The 21,961-nt window shown below is 46.6% G+C and overlaps 1 long non-coding RNA gene across 1 annotated transcript in view; it reads right to left on the minus strand.

The window, feature by feature from the left end:
• The window catches only part of LOC115466691, a 62,334-nt gene that overhangs the window by 23,551 nt on the left and 16,822 nt on the right, over positions 1-21,961 (minus strand). The gene's annotated exons all lie outside the window — the stretch shown is intronic.

Consider the following 21,961-nt stretch of genomic DNA (forward strand, 5'->3'; position numbering starts at 1 on the left):
ATGAGTCACTGCTTGCTTCCAGCAAGGGAACTAAAAGGCATGGTTGGGAAAGTGGAGTTAAGAGATCCCTGATCACCTGGGGGGCAAGGGAGGAAGAGATGCCGGACGGGATGCAGATTTCTTGTGCCCAGCCACTTTGGGCTCAGGCCCACCCAAAATTAGGTGTCTGGCTACACCCCTGAGTTGTTTGTCATTTACATATGATCTCCTGAGTGATATGAATGGCTTAAAAGAAAGTTTACCCTGCCTGGTGCTATGATTAATCTACACTACACAGTAATCCACTGATATTTCAAATACCTTCTACCCTCAGTGCCCAACTGTTTCTTAAATATTTCAGGCTGAATATTCAAAGGAACTTATCTGTTTAGCAGCCGCCTCTGTATGGAAAGTCCCCTATCTGAATTTTCAGCCACACTAAATGATAATACTGCTGAAAATTCTATCTAACTGCACGGCACTATCCATGTAGAGGGTAAAGTATTGAAGGGGTGGAACGCCGGATACTACTCGAATACTATGAATACTAATGACCACCAGAACAACCTCATGTTTTGTGCCTACTGATGGACTTATACTTATGGACTCTAACTCTGCTTTTGGTCTTTTTAGCCATACTTTACTGATGCTCTGGACCTTTTGTGCCTTACATATAATAAGCCTAGACTAAGACTAGAACCTGTGCAGTTTAGACTTTTACTAGTAGCATGTATTTGTTAACCAGCAGCTAGATAACAAATTGTAGTAGTCAGCAATTTAGGGCAGCTGGCTCTGCCAGCCCAGTCTCGTGATCCCTGCATAGAGGCTGTATTGTGTAAATGTGCTGGAACACTGAAATAAGTTACTGTTTCGCTGCAGTTTATACTAGAAGTTAGATTTTGCAGAAACCAGCTGGAACTTGTACTGCTTATCAGTATATTGCCTTATATGGTATATGCAATGCCAAATAACTGTGAATAGACTAGAGGCCAGTGTTGGGAATAGAGGGTTGTGTGCAAAGCCAAAGATAAGTTTCGTTTCCTGGGTTCTGTGTAAGATCCTCTGTCTGTAACTGCGCATGACTACTGATAAGAGTGTATAAGAACGGGTGTCAGGTGACGCTCGGGGAGCAGTATCCCGAGATTACTCAGTGCTGTTCAATTGCTAGCAATAAAGCTGTCCTGCCTTTGGAACCAAATTTGTCTTTCGTCTCCTGATTTCCGAGCCTGTTTCATTGACGAGCCCAGCCAGGAGTACAAAAGGGAAATGGATTATATTCTTTCCCCTCCCCCACTGCACGGTTGTGCCAGGGAGGTCAGCTCCTCCGAACCGGGCGGTAAGTGGCCACCACTGAGTTCAGTGTCCACCCGGACGGAGGACTGGCCGACACTGGCTGGCTGGCAGTGGGGCTGTGAGGTTCCGGCAAGACACCTTTTTCTATTTCAGGGAGAAGCGTACGACGGCGCGGCCTGCGACCCCGGCGGACAGGCGAGTATACTCTACGTAGTGACCGGCCCAGTAAGGACCGAAGAAGAGGCGTGATCACCCTCTTTTAGCCAGTGACTAATACGGACTATTGGTAATACGGACTAGGTCCTGAAACTCACTAGGCTCCGACGACGAAACCGAACGGCGAATGGGAGGGTTTCTTGTGGCATATGAAAATGTAGACTCTCAGGCTTCTCTGAACTGCAGATTCCATGACCTTGTGTACACGAGCTGCATGAGCTGTAGAATGGAATGTGTTTAGATAACGTGCTTGAGAACCAGATAAACTGTTCAGCAGCTGAGGAGTGCAGGTTTTTTGTTGTCTTAGGCTGCTATAGCGTAAAAGCAGTCCAGGGTTTGGGACCCACTCATAAGACCACAGCCGGTGGTGGGAGTGGGCTCGAGGAAATAATTACTCCGGGTGCATGTTAACAGAGTGATATGAGCCTTTGAACTTAACCGTTGCATCATGTTAGAAGTTATTATAAGATACTAGAAAAAAAAAAAATGCCCGTTTCTGAGTGCAATGAAACGGACGCTAGCAAGGGGCCCCCTCCCTCCGTCCCTCGGAGCTACTTGCGTTACTTGTTTGGGGTTCGCGTTTGCCTCGCATTTCGGCCCTCGAGTGTTATAGCTCCGCCCTCGACGTCATGACGTTTTGACGTGTTGCCTTTTACATAGAGAGATAAGATTTTGTTTCTCTGAAACAGGAGAACTATGTATTCTACAGCAGACGGTGCAAGCTTTGTATATGCAGCACCAGGATTTCGTTGCTGGGGATAATGTTGTTTATCTTTCTTGAATCTGGTTGTTAAAAAGGGTATGACAATTCATGCTTTTCTTTAAGTCTTATGGGTATAGTATTACGGAGGTTAAATGTAAAGCCTCCCTTCAGGAATGCAGCCTTGATTTTCCTCCAGCTGTTTTTGTCACGCTATGTTAACTTTCAACTTTGTGATTTACTGAAAGGTGCATGACGGCATTTTCTGAGGTTTAAAATAAATAAATAGGAATTATTTAGCTGAGTTTTGGATTGTGTAGTTATTACAAATTTTATATACCTTGTATACCAGGATTTTGTGCTATCCCAGTGCCCTTCTAGGCAACTGCCTGGGTTGCCTCACTTTGTTTCTCTTTTATTACATTAGATTTAATATTTGTATTCTTATAGCTCCATGCTGCACTTGGGTTCAAAGCACGGTGCATCTGTTGTAATTTACTGTGAGATTTATGGTATCGTGTTCATTTACTGACCATAGTCCCTAAAGAATGTAAAGAAAACTACAGAAGGTATCCCACACCCCAAAAGCTAAAACATTGGATTTTAAAACTCAGATTTGTAGCTTATGTCAAAGTTACCGAGAGAGCTTGTGGCAGCTTGTTTACATTCAGTTTAAACAAACCCTGCATTTGGGAAAAAAAAAAAAAAAAAAAGGGGTCCAGTTTGTGCTTTTCTTCAGGGACATATCAGCTGCCTGTAGCCATGAGCAGTTGCCTTTTATGCAAACCTTATGAGTCTCGTAGGCAGTGCAAATCACAGCTGCTTAATTGTATTGCACTAAATTTGTTTTCCTCCACTGCAGAGGAGGGATGCAAATTCCTAAGTTATTCATGAGACTTGCAGACTATTTCTTGCCTATGCTCTGTACATACCTCAGTAGGATTTGTACAATAAATGTTTGTCTGGTGAAATATCCCACGTGTATGTTCTGTACCCCAGGTAATTGAGATTTCAGAGAGATAAGGTTTCATGTGGATTTTCAGTGTTCAGTTGTTTGCTTATGACGTCACTCTTCTTTCTTTTATTGATGACTTGCTCCCTCTGCTGATCTTTGTGTGTATTACATGCACAAGTTGCTTTGGGAAAGAAAGAAAGGAAAAAAAAAAAAAAAAAAAAAAGAAGACAGTCCCTGCCCAGAGGAGCTTGCGGTCTAGACTAGGGCAGATAGATAAGACTCACAATTACAGACTTTTGTTTTAATAATGTGATTTATGCAAGGAACCGTTTGTCTACTAACCTACTTAATGTGTTTAATTCATCATGCTTGTGATAAATATATCTGTGTTACTTTACCTTGGGCAATTGTGACTCCAGAGATATTGCCCCCTCCAGGGTAAAGGAATTTAGCTGAATGTTCAGATTAAGAAGTTGTTAATGTACCTTGAATGAGAATGCTTTGTGCTGCTATAGAACATTTCTAGGCACCTGCCTACGTGCTGACATCATCCTTGTTCTAACTTTTCTCCATAAATCATATGTCTCATGATTTTAGCTGGACGCTTAAACCAGGTTGTCCAGAGAGGTGAGGTGTACCATGATAAAGATCTAAATGTAAGTTTTAAATCATAGGGCATCACATTGTGAAGAAGATGGAAGCAAGTTCCCAGTCATTGACAGGTTACTGAGATGTTTGAAGCTTGTAAAAGATATACTGCCAATGTGCAAGTTGTGTGAATAGTGTGAATAACCACATGGCAGGAGTACATGATTATGTGCTATGAAAGTACACTTGTAAGTCAGATAGAAGGGTTGTGGAAGTGGATATATGTGGGAGTGTTTCAACAGGACTATACTGTTTGGGGATAGGCCACAGAATAGCAATTCATTTTATTCTGTATTACCTATCAAAAGAAGCATGAAATTTGAGTATAGAAGTAAGCTAATGGCATTTTGTTAAGGGTTTGACCAGATATTGAGTGAATTATTATCATTTATGCCCTGAGGCCTACATAGAGGCCCTGTATCGTTTGGAGTCCTCTTTCTTGTTTTTCAGGTTCATCAAATTGTCCTCTCACCTTAGTTGGCAGGCAGGACGTGACATCATTTGACTGTGATCCCTGATGGCACCAGTCTGTGTTAAGGCCTGCTGTCCACCATTCCTGAAACAGACCTGGCCACCGCATTCTCCTCTGTTCTCCGGGTTGTTGCCTATTACTGCAATGAACTTTCTAGAATTGTAACCTTTATATCCCAAAACAACTCTGTTAAGGTTGCACCAATGCTGGAAGGGGATTTTGGTTGAACTCATTTTGTTAGATAGACTGCTAAACTCTAGGCCAGCATTTGAACTGGTGGTCCATATAGGAATATTGCTATACATTCTCAATTGTAATGATTTCTTTTTGCTTACTTGGTATAGGCATCATCAGTAACGCCTCTGAAGCCACTGACTGTTTCCTGTATGATATTGTTTCAGGATCGCATGTATTGTCTCATGTTGCGAACACAAGATCCTAAAGTTCATCCAGTCCCACACACAGTATACCCTATGCAGCTCGACATAGCAACCCGCCAGAGATCTGATGATGTGCCAGATCAAATATGGACCGGGTGTCCAGTACGTTGGTGACCTGTTGATTGTGTAGTGTTCGCCTGAAGGTTCTTGACAGCGGGCTGCAAATGCCCCTGAAATCTGTCACCTGCTTGAAGCTGTGTGGAAGCCAAGAAAAGTCGCTGTGATGCACTGTAGGGCCCACACAGGGAAGACAGATTCCATAGCCCGGGGCAACCGACGTGCGGACGAGGCAGCCAAGAAAGCCTGTCAAGAACCCTACCCTCCTGAACCTACTCCTCATCCATCTCCCTGAAGAAACCCCCGCATTTACAGAAACTCCCCCAACAGGGAGTCTTGAAATTTACCAGAAGTCAGGAACCCCCGAGTACAGGCCCGTCCAAGACTTAAGGAAAGTCAACAACCAGGTAGCCTACATAGTTGCCCTCGTACCAAACCCATACTCCATCCTAGCCCAAGTGCCATCCCAGACCAAGTGGTACAGTGTCATTGATTTGAAGGACGCCTTCTTTTCCATCCCTCTTGCTGTCGACAGCCAAAAGTTGTTTGCCTTCACGTGGGAAGACTTACAGACTGGAAATAAACAGCAACTCACATGGACCCGGCTTCCCCAGGGGTTCAAGAACTCACCTACCCTCTTCGGTGACCAACTCGCCTAGGACCTGAAGACGTATCAGGACGAGTATGGGCCGGTCGGCCAATACGTGGATGACCTGTTGCTGGCCCGTGAAATGTTCACCGAATGTGCTGAAGCTACCCTCTACCTCTTGAAGACCCTGGAAGCCCAGGGGTACCGAGCCAGCCAGAAAAAGGCCCAGATATGCGAGATCGAAGTCGAATACCTGGGTTTTCGCCTACGAGAAGGAACCCGAAGGCTCGGTACCCCCCCCGAACCCAAGCTATCCGCAACCAACCCACTCCTGCAAATAAGAAGGAACTGCGGGCACTCCTCGGAGCCGCTGGATATTGCCGCATTTGGATCATCAATTTTGCTATCCTGACCCACAGTTTGTATGCCAAACTGAAGGGGCCTGAACTCGAGGGCCAAGATCTCCGGTGGGAGAAAAGCGAACTGACAGCCCTTCAGGACCTCAAGGATGCCCTTGCGGCCCCACCAGCGCTCGGACTGCCAGATGTGACTAAGCCGTTCCACTTGTTCATCGACGAAAAGAAGGGATTGGCACTTGGAGTCCTCACCCAACTGGTCGGCACCTGGCAACGCCCTGTAGCATACCTCTCCAAGGGCATGGACAACGTGGCAAGAGGATGGCCGATGGCGAAACAAGTCACTTCCTTATTGATCCATCACCTCCTGCTGAGATACGGCCTTCCCAGACAGATAAACTCCGACAACGGTCCTGCATTCGCCAGCGAAGTAACACAACAACTCAGTACAAGGCTGGGTCTCGATTGGAAGTTGCATTGTGCATGGAGACCCCAGAGCAGTGGAATAGTGGAGAGAGCTAACCGATCCCTCTTTAACCAACTGGCTACCGACCTCTGGGAGCCTCAAGAGTATCCTCGTCAGGGGGGGGGGCCTGTTCTTGTTGTCCTGCTTATTAATACCCTTGTCTCTCCCCTTAGTTTTCAGGTGTCTCCGCTCCACCATGGAAAGCATCGCTGACCGCCGTGCTGCTGCCCAACTTATGGCTCTCCAGATGTACTCCCCCATTCCCCAGTCTGATGAAGCTGACGATGAAGCACCTTGTGGCTGACGTGCACCTTTCACCTCCTGAGTCACTTAAGGGGCCAGTACCCTTGTGTCAGCATAAGACCGGATACAAAGGGGGGGGGATTCCACTAGGGGCCCTCCGTCTCAACCCCGGCGAAGCAACCAACGGCTGCGCAAGGGCTTAGGGCTCGCTTGTTGCCTCCCTCTCTAACTATCCTTGTCCTTTCTTTCCTTTTTCAGGGTTCATGGAAGTGATACTTTCCACCAGATGGATGTTCAAGTATCAAAAGGGGGGAATGAAGGGGTGGAACGCCGGATACTACTCGAATACTATGAATACTAATGACCACCAGAACAACCTCATGTTTTGTGCCTACTGATGGACTTATACTTATGGACTCTAACTCTGCTTTTGGTCTTTTAGCCATACTTTACTGATGCTCTGGACCTTTTGTGCCTTACATATAATAAGCCTAGACTAAGACTAGAACCTGTGCAGTTTAGACTTTTACTAGTAGCATGTATTTGTTAACCAGCAGCTAGATAACAAATTGTAGTAGTCAGCAATTTAGGGCAGCTGGCTCTGCCAGCCCAGTCTCGTGATCCCTGCATAGAGGCTGTATTGTGTAAATGTGCTGGAACACTGAAATAAGTTACTGTTTCGCTGCAGTTTATACTAGAAGTTAGATTTTGCAGAAACCAGCTGGAACTTGTACTGCTTATCAGTATATTGCCTTATATGGTATATGCAATGCCAAATAACTGTGAATAGACTAGAGGCCAGTGTTGGGAATAGAGGGTTGTGTGCAAAGCCAAAGATAAGTTTCGTTTCCTGGGTTCTGTGTAAGATCCTCTGTCTGTAACTGCGCATGACTACTGATAAGAGTGTATAAGAACGGGTGTCAGGTGACGCTCGGGGAGCAGTATCCCGAGATTACTCAGTGCTGTTCAATTGCTAGCAATAAAGCTGTCCTGCCTTTGGAACCAAATTTGTCTTTCGTCTCCTGATTTCCGAGCCTGTTTCAGTATGAAAAGTATTTGAGCATAAAGACCTTTTTTGTATATGTAAAAGGGATTTATAACATCACCCGAGTGGTTATGTGCAGTGACAAGGAGGTGCATGTTTTTATGCAGTCCATGTATAGACATGTTAAGGAGTGGAGTTTGGGTGAAGCACAGTCAGAATTGCAATTTACATGTAATATTTATGTGTAATCATTTTTATTGTCAACATATGCTGCATAGTACATCACAAGCACAAAATAAGACAGTACAGCATATAACAGCCATGTTGAGTTTCCATTAACCAAAAAACTTTACAACCCCAAAACCTAAACAAATAACTCCCCCCCTCTCCCCATGTCCCCCCCCCCCTTGTGAGTCAGTCAGATGTTCAAGATATAGCTTCTCGCTCGTGAGGGCATGGTCAGCCACAAAGGTTCCCATAGTTTACGGAACGCCTCCCCTTCCTCACTGTCCAGTGTCCGCACCCTGCATCTATCAAGCTTCATTTGCTGAATCATCAGGGCACGCCAGAGTGGCATAGGTGGTCTCAACTCCGACCGCCAGGTTTTCAGAATTGTGGAAATCCCAAATAGCATCGCCCACTGTACATATCTCTTAAACCCGGGTGGCGGTCTCTCTGTAAATTTGTAGATGTAAAATAGAATCAGAGGGTCACACACTAATGAGCACCCCCACTGTGAGTGCAGAGAGTGAAGAATATCCCCCCAGAATTGCTGCACCGAAGGACAGAGCCAGAACATATGTCCCAGTGAGGCTGACCCACTCCCACACCTGGTACAGGTCCCATCACAAGCTTCAGTTATACGAGCTACTCTCTTTGGTGCCAAGTATGTCCTCAAAAGGAATCTATATAACTTTTCACACTGTGGGACTGACAGGTGTTGTAAGTGAATTTTCCTAATGAAGTTCTTGCAATTCTCCAGAGTAAGCGTACACCCCAAGTCCTCTGACCAGCTTGCAGCCAGCCGCATATAATCTATTTCTTGGGTGGAGTCCTTTAGCTGCTGAAGATGAAACCGCAGGGGGACAGATTCTTGTGCCCCAAGCGAATAATTCTCTGTAAGAATATCTACTACATCTTCTGTGAGGTCAGACCACGTGAGAGAGGACACATAGTGCTTTAATTGTGTGTGCGCAAAATAGTGTGTGCCAGGAATGCCAAACTCTTCTGTGAGAGCAGCCAGTGTTTTGAGTTGCCCCTCTTCATTAACTACTTGAGACAAATAAACAACCCCTCTGTTCCTCCACCGGCCAAAGACACTAGCACCCAGCCCCGGAGGAAACTCTGGATTGTTACATATAGAAAGCAACGGTGTGACTTTGGCATTGAAATTGTGTCTCCTACACACCCACCTCCAAGTAGCTCTGAGTGAATACAATAAGGGATGGCGGTGGTATGCTAAGGGCGGTAAGCGAGAACCCGTGTGCAGGAGATAACTAAAATGTGTCCCAGGGAAGATTGTCGTCTCAGCCACCGTGTTGGAAAACTCAGCCGTTCCCCGAAACCAATCGTTGACATGCCTCATAGCGCATGTGATCGAAAGGTACCTTAAACTCAAAAGCCCCATCCCACCCTGTTCTTTGGGGGTGAAGACTACTGATAAGGGCAATCTAGGACGTTTCCCCCGCCAGAGAAAATTTTTCAACAGCCTGTTTAAAACCCGTTCTTCTTTCCCTTTCAAAAACAGTGGGAGCTGTTGGAAAAGGTAAAGCCACCTCGGGGCCATAAGCATGTTAAAGAGTGCAATCCGCCCCCACAGGGAGAGCGGGAGAGCCTGCCACAATGCCAATTTTAGTTTCATACTTTCCATCATTGGGCCAATATTGAGTTTGTATAGGGTCGACAGATCCCGAGGGATTATTATCCCCAAATATTTTAGTTTTGTATCTACCCAGCGTAGCGGGAAGCTCCCCTGCCATGTGTGTTGTAGCCCTACATCTAAGGCGAGTGCGCATGACTTCTGGAGGTTCAGCGAAAACCCCGAAAGAGCCCCATATCGCCTCACAACTTCCAAGGCATGTCGCAAAGACGCCTGAGGCTCCCGCAAGACCAGCAGAATGTCATCCGCATAAGCCAAGGTTTTCACCTCTTCACCAGCAATGTTCACCCCCCTAATTTCATCGGCACCATTCAGCGCCCATATCAGGGCCTCCAAGGAAAGATCGAACAAGAAGGGTGACAGGGGGCACCCCTGCCTTGTTCCCCTGCAAACCGGGAACCAATCAGATCTCTCCTCATTTGCTACCACTTGTGCACCTAGTCCTTCATATAAGGCTCTTATAGGGCGAACAAATCCTTCTGGGAACCCCATCCACTCCAACACCCTGAACAGATAACTCCAGTCCACATGATCAAAAGCCTTCGCTGCGTCTAGACTTACTAGCATACCAGGTTCTTTTTGACCATTGCAAAGGGCCATGGCTAAGAGAATTCTCCGCACGTGTCGGACAGAATGACGTTTGGGAATGAACCCCACCTGTGCTGGGCTTATGAGATCTGAGATATTCGCTGCTAATCTATTAGCCAGTATCTTTGCTAGTAGTTTGACGTCTACATTGATTAGAGAAATGGGGCGATAGGAGTCAGGATCCCCCGCCGGCTTGCCCTGTTTAAGTAAGATTGTAATCAGTGCCGTGTTTTCATGCTGTGGGAGCCTCCCATCGTCTATCACTGCCTGGTAGTACTCCATTAAAGGTGCGACTATGGACAACTGTAATGTTTTGTAAAATTCCCCCGAGAATCCATCTATCCCCGGGCCGACCCCAGCTTAAGGCTACGAATAGCATTTTGAAGTTCTTTTAGCTGCAGGGGCAATTCCAAGGCAGCTCGGGTCCCCTCATCTAACCTGGGCAACCCTGATCTGGACAGAAACCTATCCACCTCCGCCATGGGGGCCGGGCCCGCAGCTGTATACAAGTTTCTAAAATATTCTTGCAACAGCCTCAGTATCTCATTAGTTTTATTATGGATGTTCCCCTGCGGGTCCTTCAGTGTAGTGATAGTGCGATTTCCAGTCGGGGGGCTAACCATCTTGGCCAACAGACCTCCCTGCCTATTCCCATACTTATGCAATCTAAATTTGTGATAGGTAATATTCTTTTGTGTTTGTTCTTGTATTAAGGAATTTATGGTAACTTGCAGCGCTTCATAATTGTCCCTGTGTGTCTGTGAGGGGGAGGTAATGAATTTGCGCTTGGCGTCGCTCAGTTGCGCTGTCAGATTAATGATACTAGCGGCCACTTTTTTCTTTCTGGCCGCCATGTAAGAGATCACTTCTCCCCTCATCACTACCTTTGCCGTGCACCAATACAAGACTGGGTCCCCCCTGTGCTGCTGGTTGTGGAGAGAGAACTCCTCCCATTTTTTTTTTAAGGAAACTGGTGAAATCCACGTCCTTCACCAGGTAGCCCGGAAACCTCCAGTGCTTCGTTGTGTGAGTCCCCGCCCCCAAATTCTATGGTAATCTTCATCGGGGAGTGGTCAGAGATTATAATTTGTTCTATGGAGGCCTCCGTAGTACCTGGGAACAAAGATGCTGACACAAAAATGTAATCTAAGCGTGCTCAAGTCCCGTGTGCGCGGGATCTGTGTGTGAAGTCTTTGCCCTCTGGGTGTAGAGCTCTCCATGTGTCTATTAACCCAAGAGATGTCACGAAAGAGGATAGTAAGTCCTTCCCCCTACTATTATCTGCCCTCATGTTCCTCCTCCCCGTGCAATCCACCTCATTGTCCATGATTGCATTCATATCCCCTGCAAGAATTATCTCCTGGTCTCTAAACGGGAGGAGAGCCCGCATCAACTCAGGAAAAAAATCAGGTGTTTGGGGGGTGGGAGCATATATTGACAACAAGTACAGTTCTTTGCCCTGAATATTCAACCTGACCATCAGATAACGCCCCTCCTCGTCTTTAAACACAATTTCTGATGAGTACACTAAATGCTTGCGATATAAAATTGCCACCCCCCCTCTTCTCTGACCCGAGGATACATAGTCTACTTGGCCCACCCACATTTTCTTGAGCTTTTCGTGTTCTTCAGCGGACAATCTGGTCTCTTGAAGACAAGCTATGTCAGCATTAAGCCGCTTTAAGTGTGTAAGGACCTTCTTACGTTTTATGGGGGAGGAAATCCCCCCCACGTTCCAGGTTATAAATTTATAGGAAGCAATCCCTTATGAGTATGTAATCTTGCCACTGACATCCTGTGGACCGACTCTACGGGTATGGGAGCCCAGCCCCTCCCCCACACCCAGATGCCATCTTTGGCCCTGGTCACAGTAAACAAAACCTGCTGTGTTCCCTGCCCTCTGAGAATGTTGTGGTATGGCTCACAAGGTTCCTCTATCCCCTTTCTAAACCCAGCCCCCTCTGCCCCTCCCACCCCCCCTCCCTGCCCCGAACATCCCATTGCCCTTGGCGATGATTTTGCATGCATCGCTGGGATTCACTTTAATGCAAAGGGTCCCCTCCCCCATTAAAGTACCTACACATCCCTTACTTCTACTTATACCTAATGCCTCAAAAACCAAGACAGCATAGAAATGTGTAAACAAATAAATTCCCCTCTCGTTCACTGTCCCAAAACAGTCCAGTTTTATCACTCTTGTACAGTTACCGCCTCGTTGTCCTCCTTTGTGTCTGGGCTCACTCAAGTCTCACTGTTAAGGTCGGACTGTTGTTTATTAATGTATTCCATCGCAGCCTTGTCTGAGTCAAAGTTGTTCCACTTGCCACCAAGATAAATCTTTAAGGTTGCGGGAAAGGCTAGTGTGAAGCGGATCTTTTTCTCCACTAACTTCGAGCACACTGGGTGGAAGCGTCGTCTTTTTTCCTGGACGCCCGCTGGGTAATCCGGAAAGATCAATATCGGTACTCCGTTATATCTTAAGGAGTCTCTTTTAGCTCTGTATCCTTGCATTATTTCTTCCTTGTGTATGTAATTGTGAATTTTCACAATTACAACTCTTGGTTTCAAGGTCTCTTTTTGGAATCTGCCCAAGCGGTGCGCCCGTTCAATACAAAAGGCCCCGCGACTATCTGAGAGCGCGAACTCCTGTTGCAGCCATGTTTCAAGGAGGGCCCCCAGATTCTTTTCTGGGGTCGATTCTGGTATCCCCACTATTCTTATATTTGAGCGGCGGGCCCTACTCTCCAAATCTTCAAGCTTTTCGCCTTGCGTTCTTACTTTCTCTTCCAGAACTTTGAGCGCCGGCGTGCTTTTGTTCCATGTGTCTTCCGCCTCCGACACGCGGTTCTCTAGTTCTGTTGTCCGCCTCACCGTCTCCGTGATTCGCGCCTCCATCTGGCCCAGCTGCCCCGCAAGGGACTCAAATCGGGGCTCCAGGGCCGCCTCAACCGCTTTTGTGATTTGGGTAAGCTGTTTCACTGAAAACTCTGGTTGCGCCTCGTTCGTAGGGTCCGCCATCTTGGATTCAGCCGAGGCCGATGGCGACTTTCCTTTCTCGCCTTTAACACTTCTTTTTGCGGATCCGGGCGGCATCGGCACCAAATAGGCTTCCATACACTTCTCGCGCACCCGATCGCCGGATCAGTATAGCCCCAGAGGAGATTTCGAACAGTCTGCACTGCGATTATGGAGAGGGGACCCCGGAGCACAGCCTAAACGCTGCTGTTGCTCTCAGTGCATCACGTGATCCTCCACATGTAATATTTATAAAATATGCACTAGCATATGGACTCTACACAGGTATTTTATGCACTAACATTGACGCCTGCTTCTAAGCACGTATAAATGTTTGCATCTTCAGTTTAGATGCAATTTCTGCAACTTTGCCTCAAGCATTTTTTAACAAAATGTGGGTGTCTCATGTATCTTTGTAAAAATAGGATAGAAATAGGTACCTACTTGGCCTTTACACATGGACAACTTATATAATTACCCTCACCATGCTGGGATGGAGTGTGGGTGTTTGGAATACTGGGCTGACAACCAGGGAAGCACAGTTCAAATCTTACTGCTGCTGCTTGTGATCTTCAGCAAGTCACTTAACCCTCCATTGCCTCATCTACAAACATATGGGGCATATTTGCTAAGGTGTGCTAAGCAGTTAGCATAGGTTAATACACCGAAACCTGTGCTAATACCTAGCATGCAATCAAACAGCCACTACAGTAAAAGACCAGCGCTAGAGGGTTTGCAAAGAACTGGCCAGCTGTTTGAAGAACCAACAGGTGTTGGTTTGGGTGGGAAGAAGCGGGGAGGGGGAGGAGGCATGGCAGGGGACTGGGAGGGATATAGAAAATGCATGAGATAGATTTGCATATCAAGGGGGAAGTTCATGCCAGTGGCGTAGCAAGGAGGGCTGCCACCCGGGGCAGTTCGCCGTTGCACCCCCCCCCCCGGGTGCAGCACGATGACACCCTCCCTTGGCGCATCAACACCCCCCCAGACCCAGTGCCTACCCTCCTCACCTCCCTCCAACCAGCTCCCACACCCTACCTTTAAAGAAATTTTGGAAGCCGTGGAGAGGCGAGGCGCAGCGCCTCGCGCCTGCATGTAAAAGAAGCGTGGATCGTCATCGGGCCTTCCCTCACGCTGTCCATCCCGCCCTTGCGGAAATAGGAAGTTGCGTCAGCGGAGGGCGGGACGGACAGTGTGAGGGAAGGCCCGATGACGATCCATGCTTCTTTTATATGCAGGCGCGAGGCGCTGCGCCTCGCCTCTCCACGGCTTCCAAAATTTCTTTAAAGGTAGGGTGCGGGAGCTAGTTGGAGCTGAGGAGGGTAGGCACTGGTCGGGGGAGGGGGTGTTGATGCGCCGAGGGGGGGGTGTCATCGTGCTGCACCCGGGGGGGGGAGCTGGCAGGGAGCACCCCCCCCCCCCCGAGCTGACACTCGGGGCGTACCGCCCCTCCCGCCCCCCTTGCTACGCCACTGGTTCATGCCAATCTATCTCATGCATATTCATTGTGGATATCCTGAAAACCCAATGGGACTTGGTGTGCCCCGAGGACTGGGTTGAGAAGCCCTGTCAAGTCAAGGGAGAAGATTGGTGTTAAGACGAATGGGAAGTTGTGATTGTTTAGAGAGTTGTTTTTTTTTATAAATGTCTTTGGTTGTGCTTTAAAAAAAATTTCAATCAACAGTACTTATACAAAAAAAAAAAACTGCTTAGTGTGAGATGCAGCGAGGTATGGCAAAAATTGGTTGTGGCCTGCACATTGCACTAAGCATGTGGTAGGTAGTGTGTGCTGTCAAATGTGCAATAAACACAGGATAACATAACACCACCTCAGAAGGTGCATTTGTGCTCTTAGCACCTGAAAGTAAAGAACTTGTCTGCGTGGAAACTGTAGCAGGAATACTGGACAAAGCCCCAACAGTTACCACAGAGCCTTTGCGCGTAATAAGGTTGATATTCAGCCTACGGCAATCTGCATTTTCCTGACTGCTGCAGGCACTAAAGCTGGAAATTCGGTGCCAAGCCACGTCTGGGCACTGGCATTGAGTTTCTAGGTTTGCGGAGCCAGCTAACACATAGTGAGATATTCAGCATGTAGGGCTTGATTCTATGATGCCTGAAAAACCAGCGTGGAAACAAATACGCCTAGGTGTATTCTATAAGGTAGGCCTAAATTTAGGCTTACTTTATAGAATAGGTCAAAATTTCCATGTGGTTCATAGAATACGCTGATTGCCTGTCTGTGTGATTAAATTTAGTAGCAGGCAGTTGCGCCAAGCAAAATTTGGTTTAAATCCCAACACCTAAATTAGGCACGGATAAGGTTTATTCTATAACGCACATAGATTTGAGAAACACCCATGGCCCACCCATTTCACGGCCATGGTCACACCCCCTTTTCAACTATGTTACTTAGAATTTATGCACATCACATTGCAGAATTTATGCACATCACATTGTGAGCATAAATTCTAATTAATGCCAATTATTGTAAATAATTGCTTGTTAAGTGCCAATTATCAGCGCTGAGTGGCCTGTTAACTAAATAAGTTGTATGTGCAAATCTGGAATATGACTGGATTTGCGTGCGCAACTTAAGTTGTGTTATATAAAATCCAGGGGTAATGGCTATGGGGCACTGCATAAAGACAGGACTGACTTTTATGAGGTCCTGTTTGTGCAATTAACTTGGCTGGTTAAGTTCTGAATATCAGCACTTAACCAGCCAAGTGCTGACTCCGCCCGCAAAATAGCAGGTTTTGAGTTTGGCATTAGCCAGCTATTTTCAGCAGCGTTTACTGGTTAAGTGCCACTGAAAATGACCGGTTGGCCCCAAACAAGTGATTTAACCAGCCAGGAGCCATTTCTGGTTGGTTAAATCATGTTGAATAGCAATCCCAACATACCTTACTTTTGGCTGTTCAGTCGTTTAAGTGCAAACAACTAATGCTCTTTAGTAAAGATGCCCCTTAGATTGTAAGCCCTGTGAGAACACGGAAATACCAAGAGGGGCATAATCGAACGCGGACGCCCATCTCCATGGGTGACTATCTCCAAGGACGGGTCCGCGAAGGGGCGTGGCAGACTGTATTTTTGAAAAAGATGGGCGTCCATCTTTTGTTTTGATAATACGATTGGTGCCGGGCAAATGCATCGGATTTGTGCAGATTTGAGCTGGGTGGTATCGGTTTTCAGCGATAATGGAAACCGAAGCCGCCCAGCTCAAAAACGAACAACTCCAAGGCATTTGGTCATGGGAGGGGCCAGGATTCGTAGTGCACTGGTCCCCCTCACATGCTAGGACACCAACCGGGCACCCTAGGGGGCACTTGTAAAAAGTAAAAAAAAAATTAAAATACCTCCAAAATCCCTTACCTTGGGTGCTGAGCCCCCCAAATCCCCCCCAAAACCCACTCCCCACAACTCTACACCATTACCATAGCACGTATGGGTGAAGGGGGGCACCTAGATGCATTGGAGCCGACTCTGTGGGTGCTGTGGGTGCTTGAGCACCCCCAATATTGAGAAAATTCCTTGTATGTGTCCACGGAGGGGTTATTTTCATTGGGCTTAGCACCCCCAATAATTTTGAAAAGTTGGCTCCTATGCCTAGATGTGGGTACAGTGGGTTTTGGGGGCGGTTTGGAGGGCTCCCATTTACCAGCACAAGTGTAACATGTAGGAGGGGGATGGGCCTGGGTTCACCTGCTTGAAGTCCTTTGCACCCACTAACAACTGCTCCAGGGACCTGCATACTGTTGTGATGGAGCTGGGTATGACATTTGAGGCTGGCATACAGGCTGGCAAAAAAAAGTTTTTTAAGTTCTTTTTTTTTGGTGGGAGGGGGTTAGTGACCACTGGGGGAGTCAGGGGAGGTCATCCCCGATTCCCTCCGGTGGTCATCTGGGCAGTTGGGGCACTTTTTGGGGACTTGTTCGTGAAAAAAAAGGGTCCAAAAAAAGCGGCCCAAATTCTCGCTACTGCCGCTCTTCTTTTTTCCATTATCGGCCGAGGGCGCCCAGCTCTCCTCGGCCGATAAACATGCCCCAGTCCCGCCTTCACCATGCCTCCAACACTCCCCCGTCAACTTTGTTCGTTCCCGCGACAGACTGCAGTTGGAGGCGCCCAAAATCGGCTTTCGATTATACCGATTTGGGCGCCCATGAGAGAAAGGTGCCCATCTCCCGATTTGGGTCGAAATATGGGCTTCTTTCTCTTTCGAAAATAAGCCTGCAAGTGTACCTGAATGTAACTCACTTTGAGCTATGTGAGAGAGAGAGTGGTACAGCAGCAGGTTTCCCTACGAACACTCCCTCACCAATCCCCCCTGTTTACTAAGCCGCGTGGCAATGCCGACACAGCCCATTCAAAGTGAATGGGCTGTGTCAGCATTAGCGCATCGCAGCTGCTAGTGAGGCTTAGTAAATAGGGGGGTAGGGTTGCAGTTTAGTCACCTTATGGCAGGTGACATTAACCTCAAAACAGAAAAAAAACATTTTGCTAATAAGAAGTATGACACTAACCTGCCACGTCAGAGACTCAGTCAGAGGGGTGGTTAATGCAGAGCAGATCAGGGAGGCCCCAAGGATAGAGGTCTCTAGGATAGAGATACCAAGTGCAGAGGTCTCCTGGAAGGAGGCTCCAAGTGAAGGAATTCTCCCTAAAGTGTTGGCTGGGCTGCAGTACCTGGGGAGGAGTTCCAGGGAAGTAAGGAATGGCTCTAGCTTAGAGGTTTGCACCCTGTAGAAGCCCAGGGATTGCATGAGAAGGAGCAGAAGACTGCAAAGGTAAAGAAAGGCCTTTATTTTTCTGTGAAGACCCAGGTCCTGAATGTCCTAGTTGGAGCCAAGCTTGGATTTATGTATGAGTAACTGGAACTGTGCTGAAGAAGATAGAACTGTTGAGAAGGAAGTGTTAATGTGGTTGTTGCCCAGGGTGGAAATGAGTCTGTAACAGGCACACACTGTCTTGCTTTGATTACTTGTTCATCAACAAAAGCTTTTCCTTTGACTGTAAACTGTCCTTTGCCTGTGTCTGTGAGGTCCTGCAGCCAGCCACAAGCCACGTACCACAAGCTACTACTGAATAAAAAGGCTGTGAGCTAAATTCAAATAAATAGTTAGCGGTGATACTGAAATCCATACATCTAAATGGTTCAAGATAGGCCAAAAAACTTTCTGGTCTAGCTTAAACCCCTCTGCTAAACGGACAGTGGCTGAATATCATTGCTGTCCATATAACAGCAGTGGTTGGTGCTGTCCACAAATATTCAGGGTTGCCATCTATCTGGATAGCAGCATCAAATATACGTGGACTATTTAAATGGCGTAGCTGACATTTGAAACAAATGCTCACCACAGTGTTTAAATATTGACCTGTTCATTTTCACTTATACATTGTACATTTTCAGAAGTACATTATCAGAGCCAGTGGCCTAGCCAGAAGGCAATTTTTGAGTGGGCCAACAGGTTGGATGGGTGGGCACTACAACTTTTTTGAAAGAGAAAAAAAAGAAACCTGATGCACCCATGCTCTGTCCCTACCATGCTCCCCATAACTTCAATGAGGGTAGCAGTGCAGGTTTCAGTGGCTGCAGGCCAATTGAGAGCTAAGGGCAGTACAATAGACTGCACGTCAGCCCCATTGAGCCATGGTCCTCCAACACACATATGGTATTGAAGCCAAACACATTCTGCATCCAGAGGACCTCCTGGCCCTCCACCAACAATGGATACAGAGCACAGCAAGGACATTTCCCCATAAAACTCATCATATAAAGAAATTTTGGTTTCTAGTGTAATCTCAATAACAGACATATTATAAATTAATTTTTAAAAAATCTATAAAACAAAAGTCACTGAGAACCCACAGCAAATCTACAATGCCAACACTAACTTCCAAAAACAAGGATCCTACCTAAGAAAAGGAAGTGCATTAAATATTATAGTGGGGCCCTAAAATACAAATACATTTATCAGGAAAGCTGAACAAGCCACATTACTACAGAATGCTACATAGAAACGTCATACTAACAGAATACTTCACTCACACACAGAGAACACAAATGTCAAATACAGAATGTGACCACAAACTCTAGAAATATAAATTAAACAGAAACCCCAAGAAACCAGACCTTGCATGTAGTACAACACCAGAGAAACATGAAAGAAATGCATTTCCTCCTGGGCAAAATATAAAGACAGCACATGCCAGGGATGGTGTTAGGGGTTGCAACTAAGGCAATTGTGTCTGGTTCCCTGGCCAGAGAAAGCCCGCTTGCTGGAAGCTAAAGATGCAGCCTGGTAGTGGACTTTGGGGTCCTTTCCTAGATTTCTGTCCTGGACCCCAGCCATGTTTAAAATCAACTCTGGCAAGATGTACATTCCAAATTCAACATATTATATTCACAACATTGAAAATAAAATAATTTTTGTACCTTTTTGCTGTCTTGGTCATTTTATTTTTCAAATCATGTTGGTCTCAGTCTCTGGTTTCTGCTTCCCTCTGTCTTCTCTGAACTCACTTGCCAGGGTCTCCTGTCTATTTGACATTTCTTCTTTATCCATGTCCATCATCCATCTCTGTTTTCCTATATTTCCTTGTTCAGTATCTCCCCTGTGTTCATATCCCCTCATCCATCATCATTCCTCTGTGCACCTATGTACCCCATGCCCAGCATATCCCTTCTGTGTTCCTATTCTCCCCCTTGTCTGGTATCTCCCCCCCCCCTCTCTGTGCCCATATACCCCCTTCTCCAGTGTCCAGCATTATATCTTTATTCCATATCCACCCCCTTGTCAGGCATTGCCCCTATGTGCCTATATACCATTGCCATCCCCATACAGCATCTCACATTCGTGTGCCTGTCCCCATGCTCCCACCTAATGCCTATCATCTCCCTTCTGTATCTGTATACCTCCCTAGGTCCCTTTTCTCCGTCCTCCACACCAATGTGTCCCTCTCCTCTCTGATCCCACCCCAACCAGCTTCTCTTCCTCTCTCTTTCCTTCCACTTATGCATCTGGCTCTTTCTTCCACTATGGGTTCAGCATTTGACTCCCTCTTCCTTTATCCCCTTGTCCAGCATCTCTCTCCCTTCCCTCTAACCCCTCCCATAGGTCCAGCACCTTTCTCTCTTTGCTCCAGCCCTCTTTGCAGGTCCACACCTCTCCTTTCCCTTCAGCCATCCCCTGCATATCCAGCACCTCTCCTCCAGCCCCCCCCCCCCCCCACATGTCCAGCACCTCTCTCCCTTTTATCCAGCCCCCTACGTGTCCAGCTGTAAAAAAAAATTTCCAATTTAAAGGACATGACAATTTTGTGAATTTGATTATTTGTAAGATCTACATTTAAAAAACAAAAGAACAAATACGTTTGCTATTATCTATGGAACACAAACATGATTTATGGCCTATAAGGATGTGCACATCTGCATGAAAACACTGAAGGGGGGGGGGGGCGCTAGTGGAAGAAGTACAGTTTGTAATTTTTGAGGCAAGCTCTGTGAAATCACTTTTGGGTTCTGTGTAATTTTGGGGAATAAAATTAATTCTATTAGCTCTCTTGGGTGTGTGATGTGCCTCTGTTTAGATTTTCATAGCCGATATTGTTCCAGTGGTGTAGTCACAGGTGAGCCCGGGTGGGCTAAGGCACTTTGAATTCAGGCCCACCCAGCAGTGGCACAACTGTGATGTGGTTGGTGGGGATCCCCAACCCTGCCAGCTGAAGACTTGCGGCATCTCTCCCTCCCCTGACCTCCAGGTGATCAATGATCTCTTAACACTGCTCCCTCAACCTCCTGGTACCTTTTAAATCCTTCAGTTCATCACCAGCAGTGAACTCGACTCATACCCATTGGTAGCACTGGCCTTGAGCCTTCCATCTGATACAACTTCCTAGACCAAAACGTTGCATCAGAGGGAAGGCTTGGGGCCAGCGAGACCAGCAGGTATGAGTCACTGCTTGCTTCCAGCAAGGGAACTAAAAGACTTGGCATGGTTGGGAAAGTGGAGTTAAGAGATCCCTGATCACCTGGGGGGCAAGGGAGGGAGAGATGCCGGACGGGATGCAGATTTCTTGTGCCCAGCCACTTTGGGCTCAGGCCCACCCAAAATTAGGTGTCTGGCTACACCCCTGAGTTGTTTGTCATTTACATATGATCTCCTGAGTGATATGAATGGCTTAAAAGAAAGTTTACCCTGCCTGGTGCTATGATTAATCTACACTACACAGTAATCCACTGATATTTCAAATACCTTCTACCCTCAGTGCCCAACTGTTTCTTAAATATTTCAGGCTGAATATTCAAAGGAACTTATCTGTTTAGCAGCCGCCTCTGTATGGAAAGTCCCCTATCTGAATTTTCAGCCACACTAAATGATAATACTGCTGAAAATTCTATCTAACTGCACGGCACTATCCATGTAGAGGGTAAAGTATGAAAAGTATTTGAGCATAAAGACCTTTTTTGTATATGTAAAAGGGATTTATAACATCACCCGAGTGGTTATGTGCAGTGACAAGGAGGTGCATGTTTTTATGCAGTCCATGTATAGACATGTTAAGGAGTGGAGTTTGGGTGAAGCACAGTCAGAATTGCAATTTACATGTAATATTTATGTGTAATCATTTTTATTGTCAACATATGCTGCATAGTACATCACAAGCACAAAATAAGACAGTACAGCATATAACAGCCATGTTGAGTTTCCATTAACCAAAAAACTTTACAACCCCAAAACCTAAACAAATAACTCCCCCCCTCTCCCCATGTCCCCCCCCCCCTTGTGAGTCAGTCAGATGTTCAAGATATAGCTTCTCGCTCGTGAGGGCATGGTCAGCCACAAAGGTTCCCATAGTTTACGGAACGCCTCCCCTTCCTCACTGTCCAGTGTCCGCACCCTGCATCTATCAAGCTTCATTTGCTGAATCATCAGGGCACGCCAGAGTGGCATAGGTGGTCTCAACTCCGACCGCCAGGTTTTCAGAATTGTGGAAATCCCAAATAGCATCGCCCACTGTACATATCTCTTAAACCCGGGTGGCGGTCTCTCTGTAAATTTGTAGATGTAAAATAGAAT

This window comes from Microcaecilia unicolor, chromosome 3, assembly GCF_901765095.1.
Source record: "Microcaecilia unicolor chromosome 3, aMicUni1.1, whole genome shotgun sequence".
NCBI classification, from domain to species: Eukaryota; Metazoa; Chordata; class Amphibia; order Gymnophiona; family Siphonopidae; genus Microcaecilia; species Microcaecilia unicolor.